The 13,153-nt window shown below is 39.5% G+C and overlaps 1 pseudogene; it reads left to right on the plus strand.

Annotated features, from left to right (window-relative positions):
• The first annotated feature begins 3,440 nt into the window (after positions 1-3,440).
• Positions 3,441-3,540, plus strand: LOC123637608 (annotated as a pseudogene).
• The last annotated feature ends 9,613 nt before the right edge of the window (positions 3,541-13,153 follow it).

A 13,153-nucleotide genomic window follows, 5' to 3' on the forward strand; every position in this document is an offset into this window, starting at 1 on the left:
AACCTACATTATAAACCTAGAGTAATCAAAGCAGTATGGGTCTGGAATAAATATATACAGATGAACTAATGGAACAGAAAAACCGATGGATATTCAGTCAACTGATCTTTGACAAGGTGCCAAGAATGCACAATCCGTAAAAGAATAGTCCTTTCAAGAACTAGTGTTGGGAAAACTGACTACCCACATATAAATGAATGAAACTGGACTATTATCTTTAAAAAAATTATAATGAGTTAGAAGCTTAAACATATGATCTAAAACTGTAAAACTCCTAGAAGAAAACATAGAAGAAAAGCTTCATAACATTGGTCTTGGCAATGGTTTCTTGGATATGATACCAAAAGCGCAAGCAACAAAAGCAAAAATAGGCAAGTGGGACTACATCAAATTATAAAGCTTCTGTACAGCAAAGGAAACAATCAGCAGAGTAAAAGGTAACCTACAGAATGGGAGAAAATACTTACAAATCATATATTTAATAAGTGACTAATATCCTAAATATACAAGGAACTTCTACAGCTCGGTAACAAAAAAGACAAATAACCCAATTTAAAAATGACCAAAGGACTCGAATAGACATTTCTTCAAGGAAGACATATGAATGGCCAAAGGTAAATGAAAAAAAAAGTTCAACGTCACTCATCATCAGAAAACGCAAATCAAAACCACAATGAGATATCACCTCACAACTGTTAGTATGGTATTACCAAAAAAAAAAAAAAACAAAAAGAAAAGGAAGAAAAGAAAAGATAATCAGCGTAGGTGAGAATGTTGAGAAATTGGAACCCTTGAACAGTGATGGTGGAAATGTAGAATCAGTATATTCACTATGAAAATAGTGTGAAGTTTTCTCAAAAAAGTATAAATGGAACTACCATATGATCCAGCAATCCTACTTCTGCTTGTATATCCAAGGGAAATAAAGTCAGGATCGCAAAAAAAATATCTGTATGCCTATGCTCACTGCAGCATTATTCAAAAAAAGCCAAGATATGGAAACAAACATCCATTGACAGGTGAATAAATAAGGAAAACATGGAATATACATACAATGGGTTATTATTATTCAGTTTTTGAAAAGAAGGAAATTCTGCCACATTTAACAATATAAATGAACCTGGAGAATACTATGCTAAGTGAAGTAAGTAACAGAAGTATAAATCCTGAACATTTCCATTTATATGAGGTATCTAAGATAGTCAAACAATAGTTAACAATATTGTATTGTGTACTTAAAATTTTTTTAAGAGAATAGATCTCATGTTATATTCTTACCACCAAAAAAGAAAAAAGAAAAATAATTCTCAAAAAAAAAAAAAAAAACAGGAAAGAAAAAAATTAAAGAAAGTTCTTCAGGATAAAGAGAATTTGCATCAGATGAATGTCAGATCTACACATATACACTGTGCATACACATATACACTATGCACACACATACATGCACACGAAGAGTAAATACCAAAATGGTAAATATATGGGCAAATATATAAATGCTTACCTCACACTACACACACAAAAAATAGTTCTAAATAGATTATAGGCCTAAATGTAAAAGGCAAACTATGAAGTATAGCAGAATATCTTCACGATATTTGGTGTAGTCAAGAATTTCTGGACAGAATCCTGGAAGTATTAGCCATAAAAGAAAAAAAAAATGATAAATTCAACTTCATCAAAATTTAAAACATCTATTCTTTGAAAGACACCATTAAAAATGACAAGTAAGACACTCAATGATAGAACAATATTTGTAGTATTAATATTACACAGAACCATATCCACAATATATAAAAAACACCTACAACTCAAAAGTAAAAAGTCAAACTACTTAAAAATGGGAGAGGGGGTAGGTAGAAAGAAAAATACTGGAACAGAAATCTCATAAAAGAAGATATGTGAATGACTAAAAGCACATAACTAAGTGCTCAACATCATTAATCATCAGAGAAATGCAAACTAAAACCACATAGTAATACCATTGCATATCTGCTAAAATGGGTACAATTTAAGTAACTGAAAATAACAAGTATTGATGAAGATAGGGAGCAACTGGAACTCTCATGCATTGTTGGTGCACATGTAAAATGGTACAACCACTTTAGAAAACGGTTTGGCAGTTTTTTTGTAAAAGTAAATATACACTCTACCCTATGATCCTTGAATTCCACTTCTTTGTATTTTCCTAAGACAAATAAACCCTTGAGTTCCAGGTGCACAAAAATATTTGCCCAAGAATCGTTAAGAGCTCTTTATTCACAAAAGGCAAAAACTGAAGTAGAAAAAAAAAGAAATTCAAATGTCCCAAGAGAAAAATAAACAAATTTCATGACATATATTGAATAAACAAATTCCAATATATTTATATGATGGAATTCTATTCCATAGTAGTAATAAAATGAATACACTAGTGATACATGTAACAATATCAATGAATCTCCAAAACATTGTGCTTAGTGAAAAAAGAACAAACACAAAAGAGCATGTATTCTATGAGTCCATTTATTGTGAAGTTCTTGGCAAAGCTAAACCAAAGGTGAAAGAAATCAGAGAAGTGGCTGCTTTAGGGTAGAAAGATGTGCAGGAATTGGCTGGAAGTGTGTAAGAAAACTTCCTGGGGTGACAGAACTGTTCCATATCATACAGGGATGTGGGTTATACAGATCGTATCCATTTGTCAAAACTGATTAAACTGTACACCTATGATCTTTATATTTTATTGAATGTAAATATACCTTAATAAAATATGACATCTTATTAATAAAGAGTGTCCTAGGCTACTATGTGTCATAGTAGAAATGGCTGACAGGGGCAACGGCAGCACCATGAAGAAAATAGTCAGGAGGGTCCGGAGATAAAAATGAGATCTGAGTCTTGAAATATCGGTGGAGATTGTATATGGCATGGAGAACTAAACCCAAATTGGAGATTGTGCTTTGGGGCACAGGAATTTGCTAACATGACTCAAGTTAGTAATCCACAAGAGGTAGAATAGCCAGTAGCTAAGAGCTTGCCAACTGAAGCCAATGGGCCTAAGTTTATAGTTCAGCTCCACTGCATCCTAGCTACAAAATGCTGGGCAAGTTCCCTAACATCTTCATGCCTTGTTTATCTTATTTGTAAAATAAGGAAAAATAATATTATGTATCTCAAATGGTTTTGAGGACAATATCCTTTAATACATGTAAAACACAGGAAAATGTCTGGTTTATACTTTGCATTCACTAAACATTTGCTGTCATCATTACTTAACATTTTTCTGAGGGAGAATGAAAGAATTTTGACCATGGGTGTGTTAAGGAAAAGGAAGATGGTAGAAGATGAGAATTGCGAAGAAAGTGAAAAGTTGTCTGTTCCTCAATCAACCCCATGAACTGAATCATAGCCCCTATATAAAAGGCAGCCAGAGCCAGGAAGCTAAGTAGTGATTTAGGGGGTGCTGGCTTCAGCAGCCCATACACTAAAATCTGAACAATGCAAAGATGAACACGGCCCCTACACAAGGATAGCATGCAAATTTATAAAGTGTTTCATATTAAAATAAAAACAAAGAAGCAGTTGAGAGGGATTTTATGAGCTCCTGAGCTGCTCTAGGATCCAAGTGTTGAAGCAGGACACAGAGCTGGAGCAAGGTCATTCTCACTTTGCAGAGTTTCCACTGGCAGAGAAGTGCTAGGTGGGAGTAGGCAGGGCACCTAGCCCAGCTGCAGTCTTATGGACAGCAAAGCAGTGGTATGGTGTTCCCCTCTCCAGATCCCAAGAAGGAACATGGAGACAAGGACTATAAGTAGGTGAGTTTTCAAGTGCACATCTCACAACCTATCATGACTTCTGGAAGTAACTGGAAGGCTCCAGATGAGGGATCTACAGGTATGAAGGTATGAAGGTGGGACTTTAAACCAATGAAATGTGCTTGTCAATGCCAATTTGACCTCATTCCTCCGTATGAGCTGGTAAGTCCCAGGGCTACTCAAAGGAGAGAAGCAGGTTTATGGATGGTTATACACATTAGTAGATAAAAAAGAGGGAGATACAAACAGTGATATAGTGCACAAAAGATGAAAGAGAACCACATGTTCATATGTTACATAGCCCACACTTCCCATTACATTATTTTCTAACACTTTCATTTATTCATTCCATATTCACATTTTCAGGACCTATTATGTTCACAGCACTAAATCATTTGCTTTAACAGAGAAATAAATTCTAAATTGCCTTGAAGGAGGATTGAATAACACATCATGGACCAGATCCTGTAGTACAGACTCAATGAGCTTCCAGGGACAGAGACTGGTGAGACCACTGTGGCCTGGAGGATCGGGAAGAATTTCCAGGAGAACCAGAGCTGATGGGATTTGACAGGGAAGATATCATTTGGGTTAGTTGAGCAGAGGCAGAGTAGAAGAAAGGACCACATATAAGAATGATTCTTAACCCTGGGGGTTCTTGAATTCCTCTCAGATACATATGATATTTTTATATGTGTGCAGGAGAGGAGTCATAGCTTCCAACACATTCCCAATGGGCCTATGGATGCAAAAATATTAAGGGCCATAATTTTAAGATATAGATAGGCCCAACAAATTGAAAGGGAAGGGTAGGTTTGGCCACTCTCCATTGAAAAATCCCACACAAGGTCTTCTGTTAGGCACTCTGGCTCCTAAAATTTCTTCTGCTCAGAGGGCATATAGAAAAAAAGTAATGGAAATGATATAATGTATGCATTTACAGAACTCCAGTACCTTCTCTGTAACTAATGCATTGATCTCCAAGGGTGTGGGCGGAGAATCCATTTCATCAGTTCATTAAGTATAGCATATCTATCTCGTTTGGACTTCACTCTTACCTCATACACTCACAACAATTCTGAAACATTTTGAGAGATGCATAATGAAGCAAAAAGAAAAAAGACATCAGGATTAGGGTTAGACAGACCCAAATTCCAGAAAACTCTACAATCCCGTTTATTATCTGTCGCACTATAAGCAAATTACTCAACCTCTCTGAGATTAGTCTTGTTTCTGTTTTTTAATCTGTGAAAATAATAATATATCACACACTTAGACTGCTTGTTAAGTTCAGTAAAACACAGACTAAGTCCCAGATTGCGCACTCTAATTAAATTAATCCCCATGATACCCTGTGAGAGAGGTAGTGCTATTACCTCCACTTTGCACTTTAAGCAACTCAATCTCAGGGAGTTAAATCATTGGTCTATGGTCACAGAGCCAGCAAATGGTGAAGCCAAATTACAAACCTAGATGATCTGGACCCAGATTAGTGCCTGCGTCTGAAGATATGAATGGTACCAAGCACACACTGGGTTGTAGTGGGGGCCACGTCAAATCATGTAAGCAGCATATGGGACACAAGGTCGATGTCACTGTGCTGGGGCAGGAGAGGATGCTTCATTCCCATTGCCCATCTTTCCTTCCACATGGAAGGAGACCCAGCAACATAATGTTCTTGGACTCCCTGACCCCTTGTGCACTACACCCTAGCAGCAGAGGAGAGACGTACCTAATGGGTTAGCTTCAGAAACAATGAAGAAAGGCACGCCAACACCAGTCCTGCTTTCCTCTCCCTCTTGGAAGCAAGTTGCCCGATGGGTATATTTGTTTGCTGCTGTTGCTCTTTACCCAAGTATCCAGCACCGCCTGTGACTTGGGCAGCCTGTCTGACTGCTTCACTAAGCTGTGTCCTCCAATCTTGCCACTATCAATCAAGAAATAATACTTTGACCCTTATACTTTTGTCTTACTTTCCAGCACAGATCGGGGAGCCAGAGCAGGGAAAGGTGGTGCTATTTATGGCTCCTGGCCATCTTGTGAACCCAATACTCCCGTCCAGCATTCACTTTTCTGTAATAGGCTATTAGAGCTCCTCTGGACTGTACACCTCAGCCCAAGCTTCTTTAGACAACTCAAAAGATGGTTTCTAGGTAAATGAAGGTAACTTTATTTGAAGATAACATATTTGAAGGCAACATCTTGTTGTTCTTCTGAGTCACTTCTTTCAAATTTTCTTACCCAATTAACTATAACATTCCTCCAGGAATCAGCTCAGCCAAGATTGCTATTGCCTGGCCTACCCTGGCCAACATACACACTTAATTCCTGAGAGAGGAAACTGTCCAAGGCACCATGAGTTTGAAAAAGCTGGTACCAAGATGATTCAAGCAGAGAGATATTTAAAACAGACTCAACCTCACAGGGCCTTTCCTGAGCTCATGCCGTTCAAACCTGAGCAAGGCCATTTCTCATTAGTGTTGCCAGCTGAGAGTCTCACACAGGATTATTACACGCTGTTCTTCCCACCCTGAGAACATATCCAGTTCTTGGACTGGAAATAAAGACTCCAGCTCCCTCAGTTGAACTGCTGATGTTTGATGTGTTCTCCAATCTTGTTCTTCTTGCTCTGCCAATTGAGTGAAATATTTCCACCACTGTCCCTGAGGACATTATAGCACACAAAGTGGGTCAGACTGACAACATACATATAATTTTTTTTAACGGAGCTGAATTTCAAGATGAGAAAAGTACTGCAGTGCAATCAGATGAATTCTGGAAAGATTCAGACTGGAAAAATGAATTTTATCTCTATTCAGCATGGTCCCTGGATCTAACTTCATTCATTCATTCACTTATTTGTTCATTCCACAAATATTTACTAGTATTCAAACAGTGTATTTAGTACCAGAAATACAAAATCCTTTCTGTCAAACAGTATATAGTGTAGAAAAGTTGACAATTAAATCAGTGAGTATGCAATAATATATAATAAATCATAACATTTACTGCATTGAACCTATAAAAATGACAGATTAGAGGGAACATACTGTGTTTTGGGAAAGCAAAGGTGACACCTAACTCAGACCTCAAGCTACTAAGGAAATGATTTGCAGATGAAAAGCCCTTTAAATGGAACATTAAGAATGCCCCAGAATGCCAGTGAGAGAAGGAGAAAAGTGGATTTCCATTTAAGAGAGGAAAATGTGCAAAACACAGAGGCTTTGAATTGTAATGCATTAAATTACATTTGACGAACTATAAGAAAATTTCATGGTAATAGAGAATTGCACACAAATATCTTATCCTCTGTCAGATAATCGATGTGATTTAACATGTAAAATGCTATGTAAAGTAGTTTGGAAAGATAGAGAAAAAGAGATTTAGAGGCAGGGGGAAAGGGTTGCAGGCTGGCAGGAATCAAATAACAAAAAATGAAATTATTGAGATGCCAACAAAACTCCTTTACAAATTCTCCCTTTGCAAAGGCAATTCCACTTGTACTTTGATCTTTGACCTGGACCCATACAATTAATTCCACATCATATTTCTGTGTATTGCTCTCCAAGGAGAATCGAGTTTACACTCCCCCCCTCATTCAAACCATAACAGTACTTAATTAGGTGATAATTTATGTAGTACTTAGCATGAACTTTTGGCACTTGCTGGAGGAGGCTGTACAAGTATACACGTGTTATCACCTGACTACATCAAGAAACGGGGCCTGGGCATTGGCGAGGTTTCTTGGGCTTTACAAGGTATCGAATGACTTTTATAACCCTGCAGTACCTGGCTTTCTAGTAGGCAGGACTGTCTCTAGTGTGTATTAATATACTGAATATTATGCCCAGATGCACTTAAAATACTGATTCTGAGCACTTCAAAACAACAAGCAGCCTGGAAAATCAGAGAAACAGATGTTGGATGAATAGTAGACCTTCTCAGGGTCCATCATTCAACTTAAGGGAAATGGTGCAACAACGGAAGGGAATCGTTCAAACATACTGAATGAAAAATAAACAGAACATTCCCTGATGGCAGGCACGGTCTGTGGTGATAATGGGGCCCTGGACACCTGGCGGCAACCCGCATGCCCCAGCCTCAGCAACAAGACGGCCCCAGAAATGGTTCTTTCCCAGGTGCCCATGAGGGCTGAGAAGATCATGACTGCATGGCCACAAAATTTTGGAGATGCTCTTTTATGCAATTCTAAGGGATGGCAGATGCCTGAACTGCAGCAAGCATGCAAGCTTGGGTGCAAGTTCTGGCAAGACAGAACCAAGAAGACAGCCCTCCAGTTGTCCCTCATTATGTTCATGAACAAAAGAAGAAAGAAGCACAAAGGGACAGCATTTTGGATCTTGGATACAGCGTTGCATCTGTCCTTTCTCTAAACTAGAGAAAGTATAATAGCAGAATTGGTTCGCTTTTGTTGCCTCCTGAAAGAAATAGCAAGATGGAGAGAACACAGAACAAGACTGTGTCCCATTCTGAGCAGCATGAGTTCACTCCAGGCCTGTGTGTGGCCCTAGGTTGACTAGACCAAGTGGCTCATATCAAAAAGGACTCATATCATAGTCAGTCTGATCCCCCATACACTCGGGACAGATGTCCCCAACAACTGCAGATCCTTCCTTAGTTTATTCCCTTTCTGAGCAATGTCCACCTGGTGCATCACCCTTGGATCTATCTTCTAGCTGGGATCCTGCTCCAGCTTCATAAATTGGGCCCTTGACTTGTGTCACACAACCCTGACCCTCTGCAGCCCCTGAGACCTGTAGCTTGAGCACTGTTCTTCTCCTGCCCCCCACTCCTGGATGCCTGGGTAAGACCACCACACCCTTGCACTGACTGGCTCTCCAGCTATCTGGCTCCCTGCTTGGGCACACCCTCCAGAAGCAGGGCTGTGGTCAGAAGGAAAGCAAATAGAGGCTTAAAAAATTCAACTATGAGATTAAAATTAAAAATGAACCCTGTTTCCCATTCCTGGTATATTTAACTCAAAAATAGAAGTAGTATGTTCTTATGCCACTCCTAGACAAATCTAGTGTGAGTCTAAAATAGCGCTGAAATACAATCTATAACAGTTTCACAAACCACGTGCTTGTTCTTTCTCCAAGAATTCTTTTTAGCATCAAAAATAAGTAAAACATTGTTCCGGGTGCTGTGGAAAAAAAAAAAAACAAAGATGAATAATGTGTACTCCTTTACGGAATTTACAATCCAGCTCAGGAAATAAGATACAAGTGCTGTGGGTCCAGCAAACTAGAATGACAGAAGAATAGGATCTCTGGGCTGGAAACTTTCTGAAAGATCATCCGGTGTAACAGCCTGGTTTTGAGCACCTCCAGATAACTCATGACTTATTATGTCAAACCATTTCATTTTTTTTTTAACAACTCTGGATGGCAGACATTTTATACACAAAATTGAAATCTGTATATTTGTGGCTTGCGCAAATAGGAGTACAGTGAAATCTCACAGGAAAATCTAAGTATTCTCTGGTAATCATGCTAGGCATCAATATGTAAAATTCTTCTCTTTTTCAGACACGATACCTCTAATTCCTTGAATCATGTTTTATGCTACAAGGTTGTATGCAATTATGATTACATTATAATTATAATTCTGTTCACTTTTTCTTAATTCTGTTCAGTTTGCCTACCCTTTTGAGAATATGGAAACCATAACAATGCAAAATATGAGATCTGGTTTAGAGTAGGGAATAAATGAGCTTTCTCCTCCCTTTTTCTAGATACTACATTTTATTAATATAGCATTTACTTTATTGAGGGCCACATCATACCTATTGAGCTTACCCCTGACTTAAATTATTCAGACTGCTAATGATAACATACTCATCTATCTATCTATATGATTGGTTTGGGGAAGCCAGCCATTTGCCACAGAATGATCTATCTTGATCCCACTGCTCCAATTTTAATAATCACAGACCCCTGTTTTGTTGTGCAACCTTCCAACTTATGCCGTATCCTCCAGAGGTCTCATGAACCTATGTGTTTAGCAGATTTCCTGCTGCTGATGTCAGTGTTAGTGAAGACAAGGACAAGGACAGAGCTCCAGGGCACTGCAAGAAAATTTCCAGGGTCTGCTCGCTTCACGCATAACCTGTGCTTTCACTACTTTCATCCAAGCTATCGTCATCTCTCAACAGGATTAATGCAAAAGCAAAGCTTAACCTTTCTGCCTGCCTCTACCCTTGCTTCCCCCAGAGTCTATACTCAGCACTGCAGCCAAAGAGGTTCTGTTAAAGCCAAGTCACATCACCTACACTTCCTCTAACAACTCTGTAATTGCCTTCCATCGCCATCTTTATAAAAGCCAAAGCCCTTTCAATGGCCAACATAGTGTACCATTCAACCCCCTTCCCTCTCTGTTCTCACCTCCTACCACTCTGTTTAACCTGCTGATCTCCAAACACACCAGATAAGCTCTGGCCTCAGGGCCTTTGCACATGCACTTCCTTCCAGTTCTTCCACCAGAAAGCCCAGGGCTCACTCCTTCACCACCTCAAGTCATTTCAATGTTACCTGCTCATCGTGAGCTTTCTTGGCCAACCCAGGTAAAGTCACACCCTCACAACACTCCCTAACACTGTGTCTTGCTTCATTTCTCTCTCTCCTTCTGACATAAGACCAAATTCACATCTTTCATAGGTATTGACTATCTCAGCTGGAAGGTGGAATATTGAGCTGCATTGTTTACTGAGGCCTCTCCCGTGCCATGTGGCATCTGACACAATGTACCATTCAATACATATTTGTTGAATGAATGAATGATCTTCTAGGGAGATGATCTAGTAGCTTATTTGTATTGATAGGTTTCGTTATTCATTTGTTTCAAGAGCAGAAGTGTTCTTGGGTTGTGCTGTTCTAACTATAAATTAGCATTAGAGAAAGATTTTTTTTCTAAACCTGCAGTGTTAGATGACTCGTACATGAAGTCTCTCTTTGCTTTTAATTTTTCTTTCCTTTTTCTATTTTGAGAAAACAGTTACTGCTTTTGCATAACCAGGAAAAAAACAGAGCTTTGACTTATATTTCACAATTTATGTAGCTCATATTATATAATTCTTCCTGCATTGATATGTATGTTTCTGGTAATTCAAATTGTTCTCCTCTACGAAGATAGCAACAGAGCTTCTCTCTCTCTCTCTCCCCCTCTCTCTGTGTCTCTCTGTCTGGCTCTGTCTGTCTGTCTCTCTCACACACACACATGACTTCTGGATGTGGCTGTTCTACCAACAACTCTTCTGTGTGGCTGTGATAGCATGATTTGGCCATGTATCTCCATATCAGATATGAGTATATCAGGAAAGACTCAAAGCTGATGTTCAGTTTCAGAAAACCTATCACGTTCCCTTCAAAACAGTCCAGTGATCCCATCAAACAAGAAAGTGAGATTAAGACAACATTTCTTTTGTAAAACAATTCTGTTTCCAGAAAGGTAGTATGGGTACTTGGTAGCAGACATATCTGGGTCCCCATCCTACTTTACCAATTGTTAATTTTGTAAAGACTGGACAAGACCTTTCACCCCTCTGAATCTCAGGTATCTCATCTGCAAGGTGGAATTAATATTGATTTGTGCCAGGCTGTGTGCTAGGTGCTCATGATGAATAAAACCAAGTCGTTTCTCTCATGGGGTCCCATTCTGGAGCAGAGGAGGCAGGAGCAGAGCAGGTATGTATGACGCAGGGTGGCAGTAGTTCTGATGGGGGTATTTAGAGAAAGCTCAGGGAATAGGAAGGAGAGAAACACCTGGGTCTGGTTGGGAATGGGAATGAGGAGTAGGACAGATAATGAGAGACGATTTGCAGGAAAGTAATATGAGCAGAGTGATTCGTAAAGAGCTCACTCTAACAGCAAACTGAAGGACAGACTTGAGTTTGGGAAAGAAAAGGGGTCTCAATGCATTTTTCAGACTCCAAACTGCATCTCTATTCCTCCGCCATGTGGATAATTCTCCTCTCTTTAGCTCTTTCATTTTGGCTGTAATGACCACCCTCCACCCCTAGCCCCAACCCTTGAAAGCTGCAGACACAGATGTCCATTATGAACTATGGCCCATGCCCTGCAAATCCCACCCACAAACTTAGAGCCTTACCTTCTTTCAATAGCCTTATTAACCAGGCAGCACCTTGGAGAAGGCAAAGGAAAAGCCTTGGGCAAACTTGTCCTGAGCTTTCACAGAAATTTCATTTGCATGTCAATTAAACCAGAGACCTAGAACCTCACAGGGAACAAAGGTGGCCTTATTTCCCATGCTTTCTGAATGATTGTCAATGTAAGTCTTTGTGCTGTCTACACAAAAAATCTTGGAAACCTAGAGATGTTGCCATAACATTTTAACTTCCCTTTAAGAGCTAGCAACTGATTCAGGATAGGGGATTATGAGCAGGGGACCCACAGTCAGGCATCTCAGGTTCAAGTCCCAGACCCACCACTCTGTACCTGGATGATGACACAAGTCAGAGAACTCAACCTCCCTAGACCTAAATTAATGAAATTAAGAGTTTATTTTTTTTGAAAATTAAATATATACTCTCTCTTGGATACTGTGCTGGGTTTGGGAATTATAAAGAAAAATGAGTCACTTCCTGTGCCTCCAAAGAGCTCAGAGTCCAAAATGGCAAATTATCGGCCAGGATCACAGGAGCAAGTAGACAGCATACTACCTGGGGTTTATCGGTGGACTTTAAAGACTATTTATAGATGTTCAGAAGCACAGGCAGGGCTAAAGAAATCCACGTGGGACACTGAAGCACCCAGAGAGCAGCAACAGCAGGAAGCTGTACCTGTACACAGGCTTGAAGGGGAAAGAGAGGAAACATTGTTACCAGCTGATTAGGGCCCTGAAAAGGGGGTTGTCTGACACTGCCAGATGCATCCTGAATTGGGAAGGGAGAAATGGGAGAAATAAACACATCAACCACTGCCTCCTCTCTCTATCCTACCCCTCTGTGCTTCCCAGGAGCCAAACCCAACTAGAAGACAGAAAGCAGAGGAGCCTGGATGGAGCAGCTCTTAGAGAGTCTACCTTCGGGGGCAGAGAAGAGGAAAAAGGGGACAGTGGAGAGAGGTAAGGATAATGGAGAATAACTGACATAAAGAACAAACCACAGTCATTTTACTGTATATCAGTGGTTGTGCTAGTTACTTTGCATAAGTCATCTCTTTTATTCAAAACAAACTGAAAATAATGTAGTTATTTTTTCTTCCACACATCTCAGAAGAGGACACTGCAACTCAAGAGATCAAATGGCTTTTCCAAGCCTACACTTTCCAGCCTAGTCTTGCCAAAAGCACACTTTCCACTGGGCCACAATACCTCCTTCATAT

Source organism: Lemur catta, chromosome 4 (assembly GCF_020740605.2).
Source record: "Lemur catta isolate mLemCat1 chromosome 4, mLemCat1.pri, whole genome shotgun sequence".
Taxonomy (NCBI): Eukaryota; Metazoa; Chordata; class Mammalia; order Primates; family Lemuridae; genus Lemur; species Lemur catta.